Source organism: Xiphophorus hellerii, chromosome 11 (assembly GCF_003331165.1).
Source record: "Xiphophorus hellerii strain 12219 chromosome 11, Xiphophorus_hellerii-4.1, whole genome shotgun sequence".
NCBI classification, from domain to species: Eukaryota; Metazoa; Chordata; class Actinopteri; order Cyprinodontiformes; family Poeciliidae; genus Xiphophorus; species Xiphophorus hellerii.
The window spans coordinates 25419663-25430946 of NC_045682.1; positions in this window are offsets into that span (position 1 = coordinate 25419663).

Sequence of the window (11284 nt, forward strand, 5' to 3'; positions counted from 1 at the left end):
GCTCAGGATTTTGTCTATAACTCTGATTAAAACTTCTCCACTCTGTCGCTGACCTGTCTGCTTTGTTCCTTGGTCTTTATGTGGCTGTTTTTTTCTCTAAAGTTCACTTGAAAACCTTTGAACCTTCACAGATCAGCTTTATTTATCATAAGGATGGGTTGTGGTTGAAACAAGCACTTGCCACACTTTTCAGATTTTGATTTATAAAAGAAATTTGTCTTTGTCCTTTTACTTTTCAACTTTGTGACTGTTCTATCATACAAATTTTAATTAGATAAAATGATCCATTTCAGGGGAACAAAAACATTTACCAGGAACTTTAAGTTGCTGTCCTATCCCGTGTTATTTGGACTCTTTGCTTCTGTTATTTCCCTGTATTAATTCCTTATTTTCCTTCATCCATGTTTAGTTCCTCTGTTAGTTCAGTTTTTCCATCTGATCAGTCTTGTCATGTTTTATTCTTAGTCTACTCTATTTTTATTATTTGTGATACTTATAGTTAGATTATTTCCTGGTTCTCCTGTTTGTCCTCCCTTGTTGCCTTGTGTCATGATCTTCTTCTTCTTCTTCTTTCCTTCTTTAGATTTTAACAGCAGCTTGTATCCATTAATTTTGCACTACTGCCATCTCTTGGATTTTATTACTTATCGTTCCTCAAATTCTCCTAATGAGACCAGTTTAAAAAAAAATAATAATAATCTTTCCTTTTCCTTCATTACTGTTTTACTGAGCAACCACATTCTCAGATTTAAATTCCCTATTATGTTCAATAATCTTCTTTGATTCACATATTTCCTACAACTAATAAAAACATAGTTTCTGTGGTATTACACCAATTACTTAAACCAGTAAAATGTTTCCCTGTCTTAAATAGTTCCATTCAAAAAACTATGACCAGTTCTTATTCTATTTATAATTATCTCCTCCCTCCTGCCTATTCCTCTAATTCTTATAACCTCAATGTACTTTGTGTCCTATATCAAAGGGCACAAAGTACTTATAATAAATTTATTTATTAAATGTCATTATCAGAAATGAGGCGGGATAATGACATGGATGTCATTGTCCATAACTTTTAACTTTATTTCCAAACTATACTGTTGCCTTCAGACCTGGATAACTTATTGGCATATCAATAACTACTTTGCCTTGTGTCAGTCTACCAGTCTACCATTTACTCCAGCTGATAGTCATTTACCTCATTAAGCCTTACTCGCCCCCTTCCTAGCTGTAGTCAGTTTCCTTATTGGTTCCTCTCTCTCCCTCCTCAGTCCACCTCTTCGGTCTTTTCTCACACATGAAACTTGTCAGCTAATCAGCCCTAGTTTTGTGTTCCAGCGTCACAGTATTTAAACCTGTGTTCTCCATGTTTTTTTTTTTTTGTAAGTTTCAGTTTTTTCATTCTTTATTAAAATTTCAAATGCAACTCAACCTGCTGCATTTGGGTAAAACACCAAAAGACATCATGACAGTTGCAGTACAGTTATGTTTATTTTATATATATTTTAATATTTGCAAACAACTAATATTCCAAAACAGTATTAAAATAAATGAGCATTCAACTTAAATCATGAGACTGAAATAATAAATATAATCCCTCTTAGTGAGTAAATGCAATCAAGCCTAAACTTTTTTTACACGGTGATATCTGTCAGGATGTTTTCTGTTGATGGAATTCAGATTGAATTTTTAAAAAGAAAGCAGAGATCTGTCATGTTTAATGTATATACAAAAAAATAAGCAAATAAGTACAGGATGGTTTGGTAATTTCTATGAATTTTAAATCTGTGACTGTTCACACATGCATGCCTGCTCATTCATACTTTAGAAACATCTCCCTTGATACAATGATTATACAGGAGTTAAAATTAAACCTCTCTCTCTTGCTAACACACTCACTCAAGTGTGCCTTTGCGGTAGAGATCGCCGTGAAACGCGAGACTGAGCACTGTTTGCCTTCCTCTCACCTCGGGAGAAAGCCTTCACGTGTGTTTCCAGCCAAATGAGGGTTTGTTCTGAGGAGTGTGTGCTAAGGCTTTCAGTGCGACTGTGTTTCACACAAGACTGTTGTAACACAAAAGTCAAAGCCCATCTCAGGAGATCCTGCTGATTCTCGGCGGTAACAGCCCCATGTGTCATCTTCATTTTAAATACCAAATATTCCCTCCCTAATTCTGCTCTTTTGTGTCTTTGTATTCTTTGCTTTCCCTTCTTCTCTGCCTCTGTTTCACTTTTTTTCTTTCACACCCACACTCTCACTTGCAGGCTGAAATTTCCCTGTTTATTTTTTTAATATGAAAAAGAAGTACACATGGAAAAGCATTATGCTTGATTTATTATTATTTTTTGCTCCTCAGGGACACTGTTTCCCAAATACATTGTCACAGTTTTAGTGTTGGACTATAGACAAGCAAAACTGTGAAACACTGAGCCTGCTTGATAATTTTTCTTAGCATATGTCATTGTGTGGCTGTGATTGTGCTGAAGCGCTTGTATGTATCTGTGTGTGTGTGAGTGTTGTCGATGAACATTGCTATTGATGGCTGGGTGTCAGGGATAACACTATCCTGCTAATTAACACTTTAATTGGAAGCTTGAATTTAAAACAATATGATCTCTGGATGGTGGAATCACTGGAATTCATTAAATTGCTATTCAATGTTGCATTTTTGTCTCTTAAATGTTTCAAATCATCAATAAACAATGGAATCAGACAGAGATAAAAAAAAAATAGTACACATAGCAGTTTCTTTATCAAATGGTAAATATGTAAATGGCTACTAAATGGTAAAATTCTCCTTCATGTTCATTGGTCCAACAGTGACACCTAGTGGTTTATTTATGCCTTTATTTTGAAGAACGGTAGATTTCTTCTTCGTGTGTTTTGTCATATGCGGCACTTCCTGTTCTTACTAAGTACGATGAGAGAGCATTAGATCCTGAAGAAAATCGTTAAAAAAGCGCCCTTGGAAAGCAGAATGAGGTATGAATATGCACAATTGTGATTTGTGATAAGAAATGTTATTTGTTTATTTAAGAAGCAGTAGAATGGCATTGGTTTATTGTTTAAAAACGAAATTGTGTATGTTGACGAGCTAAGGACACAACGTATTCTCTTTTTTGTATATGCGAACATTAGTATGTTAATTTTATACAAGAGTTAAGCATGTCCAGCATGTTAAGCATGTTAAACTGCACCCGTTTGGAACTCCCTGCGTCTGGCTGTTTATTCCAAGTGGCCGCTACAAAATGGCCTGTACTCGCTTTATCAAAACCAGAGCAGACCAAATCACCAAAAAACTTAAACTTGTATGCCCAGTTCTTGTTTTGTACATTAATTGAAGCTTTTTGTTGTACAATCAATCCGCCTCAATGAAGAAGGCTTCAGGTGAATCACTGAAAGCCAAATAAATTCCAGCTCACAACTAAATTGTTTTATTTTTGTTTTATTTTTATTAATGACAAGGAAAGTTACATTTGGTGTTTAAATCCATAAGGAGTTTACAAATTCAATCATTTTCATTAATTCTGTCCATCCAACGTAGATCGACCAGTAAATCGAGAGCTTCGCTTTTTGGCTCAGCTCTCTTTCACCACGACAGACCGGTACAGCGCCCGCTTCACAGCAGGCGCTGCACCAATCCACCTGTCGATCTTCCGCTCCCTTCTTCCCTCATTCGTGAACAAGATCCCGAGATACTTGAACTCCTCCACTTGGGGCAGGACAACCCCCCAATCCGGAGACGGCACTCTACCCTTTTCCGGCTCAAGACCATGGGCTCGAATTTGGAGGCACTGATCCTCATCCCCGCTGGCCGCTTCATACTCTGCTGCGAACCACTCCAGCGAGAGCTACAGATCACGAACTGATGAAGCCAATAGGACAACATCATCCGCAAAAAGCAGAGATGCGATCCTAAGGCCACCAAAACGGATCCCCTCAACACCTTGACTGCGCTTAGAAATTCTGTCCATGAAAGTAATGAACAGAATCTGTGACAAAGGGCAGCCCTGGTGGAGTCCAACTCTTACAGGAAACGAGCCTGACTTACTGCCGGCAATGCGGACCAGACTCTGACACCGGTCATACAGGGATCTGACAGTTCGTATCAAAGGGCCCGGTACCCCTGCCGGAGATGGGAAGTTCTGTCTCACAGGGGATTCCGCCAGACGTTCCCAGCAGACCCTCACAACACGTTTGGGCCTGCCAGGTCTGACCGGCATCGTCCCCCACCACCGGAGCCAACTCACCACCAGGTAGTGGTCAGTGGACAGCTCCGCACCTCTCTTCACCTGAGTGTCCAAGACCGCAGATCCGATGAAACGATGACAAAGTCGATCATCGAACTGCGGCCTACGGTGTCATGGTGCACAAATGGACACCCTTATGCCTGAACATGGTGTTCGTTATGGACAATCCGTGACGAGCACAGAAGTCCAGCAACAGAACACCGCTCGAGTTCAGATCGGGGGGGCCATTACTCCCAACCACGCCCCTCCAGGTCTCACTGTCATTGCCCACGTGAGCGTTGAAGTTCCCCAGCAGAACAAGGGAGATGGGGAGCAACAAGTATGCCCACTCCTGCCCGACGCCTCTCATCATGGGCAACTCCAGAGTGGAAGTATGTCCAGCCCCTCTCAAGGAGGCTGGTTCCAGAACCAGAGCCATGCGTCCAGGTGAGACCGACTATTTCTAGCCGGAACCTCTCAATCTCATACACTAGCTCCGGCTCCTTCCCCACCAGAGAGGTGACATTCCACATCCCAAGGGCCAGCTTCTGACACCGAGGATCGGACCGCCAGGGTCCCCTTCCTTGGCTGCCACCCATCACACACTGCACCCGTCCCCTAGCCCCTCTCACGGGTGGTGGGCCCATGGGAGGGCGGACCCATGTTTCCTCTTCGGGCTGAGCCCGACCGGGCTCCATGGGAAAAAGCCCGGCCACCAGGCGCTTGCCATCGTGCCCCCCTTCCAGACCTGGCTCCAGAGTGGGGCCCCGGTGATCCGCGTCCGGGCGAGGGAACACGAGGTCCAATGTTGCCGTTCGTCATCGGGGTCTTTGAGCTGCTTTTTGTCTGGTCCCTCACCTAGGACCTGTCTGCCTTGGGTGACCCTACCAGGGGCATGATGCCCCAGACAACATAGCTCCTAGGATCATTGGGGCACTCAAACCCCTCCACCACGATAAGGTGGCAGCCCAAGGAGAGGTTGGGCTGCCTCTCCTTGGGCTGTAGACATTCTGTCTGCATTACATTTTATTCTGTCTACAAAATTTCTTGGTTTCTTTATCTGTATCAGACTTGCTAGTGACTAAAATATTAAATCTGTAAAACTAAATTTTGAAGATTCCCAACTGGGTCACTTCAAAATTTGCACAACCAAGCAGGAATAATTGAACATTTTACAATTTATTTTTATTTTTCCCTTACCTAAAGCAAATTTAATAGGTCTTTCCTCAAGCTCGCCACTAGAGGGTAAAAGCCCTTTTCCATTCCTGTCTTTCACTTTATTCCTGATGCTCACTCATGACCTAGAAATCACCAGTCAAGAGAGAGAAAGAGAGACAGAGAGCATGAGCCTATATAATCCAACTCTGCTCTCTTTAAATGATCGCAGCCTGAGAATAAAAGGCTGTAATGCCCCAATCCTGCAGACAAAATGTGAGGTGCATCATAAAGACGAAGGGACACACCAGAAATAAATAAAAAAAAACTGGAGAAACTTAAAGCAGAGTTATGTTTCTACTAGGAGTTTTCTAGCATGGTGATTAAGCACAATTAATCACTTTGTAAGCTTTGAAATGTAGACATGCATGGTTTCAAAAAATGTTTAACAATATGTTTTGAACCAAATTCAAATTGTGATTTTAAATTCAGGAAGGTTTAAAGAGGTCATTTTGTTTTAAAAGTTAATTTAGAAATGTTAACTGCTTTCGTGGAATGATAATTCATCGTTGAAATGTAGGCAATAGGCTACTACTTTGGTTTTATCGAAACATTTTTTAAAGGAAAATGTGAAGCTGAGCACACCAGTTCGACTCTCCACGCCTGTTTTTTCACTCTCATTTTCGACTGCATTGTTGACCGCAGTACTAGAACATGCAAAACGCTTCTGTAAGCCAGGTATCCCTCTGCAGGAGAAAGGCTTTTAGGTCAAAATAGGTGGTGCAAGTAATTTGTATCATGTAATATTAACATGTTAAACTTTTTTTATTAATCACATGCATTAACGTTGACAGCCTTAAAAATAACTCATAATGTTTTTTTTGGGTTTGTGACTCGATTCTATTAAAAACATGTATAAAGTGTAAAATTTGCTAACCACTGGTTTGCAGCATGACAGTTTGCTACAGCTCTACTACCACATGAATGACTCTAAGGGCAGAAAGCTCAAAGGAGATAACTCACTTCTGTTTAACTCTTTAAGTGGTGGTGCTGTGCTCTAACTTAATTTGGTTTTTACCCAGGTTGTAAAGAGATTAAAGCATAACAGATATGTTCGTCTGTCAGTAAGGCAATGTAATACAGTACGTCTGACATATCTGTAACAGTACTCTCAGATAAGGACCATCATATGTGTGTGTTTCCCATCTACGTAAATGTGTAAAGAGAGAGGGAGATAGTATTGTGGTGCATGCTATGAAACAGCTGTGCTAGCTTTTATGCTCGAGACACAAAGAGACACAAATCCTACTGTTTGAGCAAAGCCTGAGATTGCCATCTTTGTGCCATCAAACAGTGACAGTGGGTGGCTGCTGAGCAGAGTAAGCATTTAGTAATATTGATATTGGATAGTTTATTTTATTAATTTAATTGTCTTACCTCTAGAAATAAAGACTTAGAGTTTTTATGTGGAACATTTGTTTATTTAGACGACCACTACACCCTGTGCTCCTTCTTTCTTTATCCCTCAGTCTCCTGCCCACTTGCTGTAGAACCTGCCTTATGCATCTTTTAAAAGATGAGAGAGAGGCTCCACTTTCTCAGAAACATGCATGGCGAGATGGGCGAGAACACGAGACGGATGAGGCAGAAACAGTAGGTAGCAGCACAGCCTACAAGAACACATCCAGTCATCGCACCAGAACGCATCTATGTAAATAGAAAAGAATCGTCCTTTGTTTCCTTCAAGCTCTGTCGTTTCTGCGTCGTGAGGTCTTCCCCAGATCCTGCTCCTCCTCTTCCTCCGCATTTTGTGCTGCTCTCTGTGAATCTCATCAGGATAATTATTCGTGCACAGGCATCCCAAGCACGAGCATCTGCCTCTCCTTCTGTTGACCTCCCTTTTCCTCCCCCTCATCCTCTCTTCTCCCTCGCCTACCCACAGCATTTGCTTCCTTTCCCAGCTTCACCTGTCTTGTTTTCCATGCTCAAGTCTTTTACTTGTTAAGTAGAACATCTATCCTATTTACTGGTCTTTGCAAATTCTTAAAATATTGAGAAAAAGTGAATAAATGGAGCAAAGAAAACTTGAAAAGGTTACTACAGAACATGTTATATATTAGAAAGTTTACATTTTGTTAGGTCAGGTGAACAATGTTGGATTCCCCAACTGCTCTATAATGAGGACAATGTGTCTACAATACCTTTTAAAGGTATTTATTAACCTAACCTTTTTCATGTCTTATCACAACTATAAACTTCTTAATATTTTATTTTATTTATCAACACAAATTGTGAAAAGTAAAACTGATACAAGCCTTTCAAAGGGGGACATATAAAGTGTTCATTTTTCCCCTACATAACCTATTTTAGTCTCATCTTCCACATGTTTGCTGTTTTCCCTGCATGAGTCGTAGACTTGTTTGCAAACTGCAAACGGATTTTATATCTTTCTTTTTGCCTCTTTTCAATAAAGGCCAGCTTTATAGAGCGAACTGTCTGGTTAATAGATCTCTGTAGCTACTCCAGAGTTACCCTGGGCATCTTGTTTGCCTCTGAGAAAATGATTGCAAGGTTCTGTACATGATCTGAGGCAACCCTAATTCAACTACAGCATATATCCATTATCAGTCTATCTGTAGTCATAGATTGTAAATCTTATTTCTTAATAAAAAACCTGAGGTTCTCAAAATACATTTAGCGCCTAAAAGATGACCAGACTGCATCCTGCTGAAATAACCTCAGGGAGAAAGGTGTTATGAGGTTTGGCTATTACCGCCACTGTTAAACCACCTACATATGCCCTTAAATGTCCTAATGCAATCAATACTTAAGCAGAGGTGTGTTGCAGGCACCTATCATGAGATCCCGCTGCATTCTACAAAGCATATGGTCTACAGATGCTGACCTTATATTATCACATTGAAGATGATAAATATGTGTGCAGAGACAGGGCCAACACATTACTTACACGAGGTGCTGCTGGGAACCGCATCAGTATGACTCACTCATTTGAAATGTGCTTTTACTGGTTTTAGATAAGTACCAGTCCTGCATTGGCATCTTGAAAAGGTAGATTGATGTATCAGTGTCTGCATGTAACTCTCTGCTGTCAGATGAGGGACAAGATGAAATATAAGAACCAGCTGCAAAGGTTGGTTGGATCTTTGTCTTTTTGCTGATTTGAGTCCTTTCCTTTGCTCTGAACACGCCCAATGCTATAACAATTCCAATCTGTGCTAATAAATGTTGCAATCAGGTCTGCTTACTGTAGTTTTCATTTTCAAGTTCAAACCTTTCGCCATACTAACACTTCACCTAAATGCAACGTCCCTGCGGGAGGGAAAGTTCAACATTTTGGTGATGAAATGTTTCATGCACATAGGCTTTTTTGTCACTGGTATTTAAACTGCCTTTATTCAATTTTACCCAGATTTTTACACACAGTTTCTCACCCCAAAAAAAGAGATTTGTGAGCAAAATCTCACATGTATCTACGGTGAAATTAAGAAGCTACACTTAACACAGCATGTTAGCATGTCAGATTGTTAGCATTTAGCTCTTAGGCCCTTGAATATAATAAAACTTTCCTTGTTCAATTTGGATCATGTATATTACTTGTTTATTTTTTCATCCTCTGTGTTTCAAAGACATATTCATCAGCAAAAAAGTAGTAAAGCCTTTATAAAAAGGTTCCACATGTAACCAGAAGCATTAATATTGTCTTTACCTTCACAGCTTGCTCTGGTGCTAATTTTGCACCCATCTGTTAGCACATTTCACTGGCACAGACTAAATCTTTAAATAGCAGAAACTGCTCTGTAATTACTTTATCCTTCGTTTATGCTGCTTTTAAATGTCTGCAAAGCTACAGAGGAATCTTTAAAACAGTCTTAGTTAAAGAATACAGGCCTAAGATGGTTTTAAAGTCAAAAGTTGTTGAACTGGATTTAGCAATAAATCAATAAAAAATGTTTTCAAATTCAGTTAATACAAGCAAACAAAGGTTTAGAAAACAAGACATTCTCCAAATTTAAACACGTATTCCCATAAAAACAATTCTTTAAAGGACAAGCCCTTAAAGAAACTCGCATCTTTCTGTTCTGGTATTTACAAAAATCTTTGTAACACTTTTATCACAGGACACTTTACCTATTGCAGCAACACAAATTAAAGCACAATGGTTAAGTAGAAGTGAAATGAGACAATTTCTTTTGTTCACAAAATACGTTTACGGTGCTCTGAATGTCAAATTGTGCAGATCCACCTTTTGCTGCCATTACACCTTGAAGTTTTTGCACCTATTTGGAGACTGAAATATTTCTCCCCTTTCCTCTGTGCAACATATTACATCTTAGTCAGATTGGATGAAGTCTGGTTATCAGCATTAATTTTATATCTTGTCCCAGATCCTCATTTGGATTTACAGCTGGACTTCAACTGACTGAACATGCTTTGGTTAAAACAATATCATTATAACCATTGTTGTGTGTTTAGGGTTGCTGTCCTGCTGTAAACCTAACATTCATCCCCGTCTGAAATCTTTTGCATCCTCTACCAGCATTTCCCAATATTTAGCTGGGACACATCTTCATATAAACTATAACAAACTTCTCATGTTCCTGCTGAAAAAAGGGATCCTCAAATTATGATGCATAATGATATCTGAGTGATGAAATGTGCTACTTTTTCTTGATGCAGTGTTTTAAATGTATGCTCGAAAGTATTTTTTTAAGAACCACCTTCCACATGTTTGCATTGCTGTAAACGTGACTTCTTCTGGTTTTATTCTTGCATTTACTCTTCAATAAAGACCTGATTTGTAGGTTGAAGTTACTCTGTCAACTGAGAAGGGCAATGATTATAAATGCACACAGCATTTTTCAGATTTTCACAAATCTGTAAGCTCTAAAGGACTTCTAAAATCTTTGTAATTCACTACTGTTACAATCCTATATGTAATCCTGTATATCAAAAACCCATACATGCTCTCTTAGATATTGCAGATATTTTCAGAAAACTGACATTAAAGCATTGAAAAAAATCAGAAAAGGACAATAGAACAAGTTCACAAATGAAAGATTTAGTGAGGCACAGCTAATCAAACATACAATTACATCAGTGTAAAATTAATTAAATGGATGATAAAGTTACACAATGAAGGAATCTTTCATGCAAAATTAGAAGACATTTACATTAGACTTTGGATGTAATATTGGGGGATGGGGTCTCCTAACCGCCACAGCAGGGGAGCTCTGTGCATAGTCATATTGAAAAGACAACATAAGGTACAGGATATTGCACCAAGATGTTTCAAGGGCAGGTGCAGTACTGTAAAGAGTGTAAAATCCAAATGTCCACAGTGCATGAGTCTGCAATCATGCAAATTAAATGTAGACATGGTCCATATAAAACAGGGCCTGTACAGCACACAAAAGACCAGTTAGTTACAGGGAGACATAAAAGTGGGGGCATCAGCATGACATTGTATGGCTAAGACCTATTAATTAAACATCAATGGCCAGTGAGGGATCACTCAGGCTAAGCTGAGTCTATTTTTATATCCCACAAAAAATCCTTGTGCTAAGCCGAGCCTCAAGCCCAAAAATAGAGCTGCGTTGATTAAACACGAATGAGGACGCGATTGTTCGGTGAGTTTCATGTGCGAGTGGCTCTCTGGGTCTTTCCCCAGAGCGGTTCTGTTCCGTTCTTCTCCAAGGTGACGCCGGTTACCATGGCAGCAATGCCAGCTCTGAATCTCTCCCTCTTCCTTTTCCTCTTCCACCCATTTATCCCCCCTGTCTTTTGCTCGCTCTGTGCTCTTCGTTCCCCCTCATCCTCCCTCTTTCCGTCTTTTTTGGCTTGCCGTCTCCGCAGCCTCCATCACACAGCACAGTAAGCA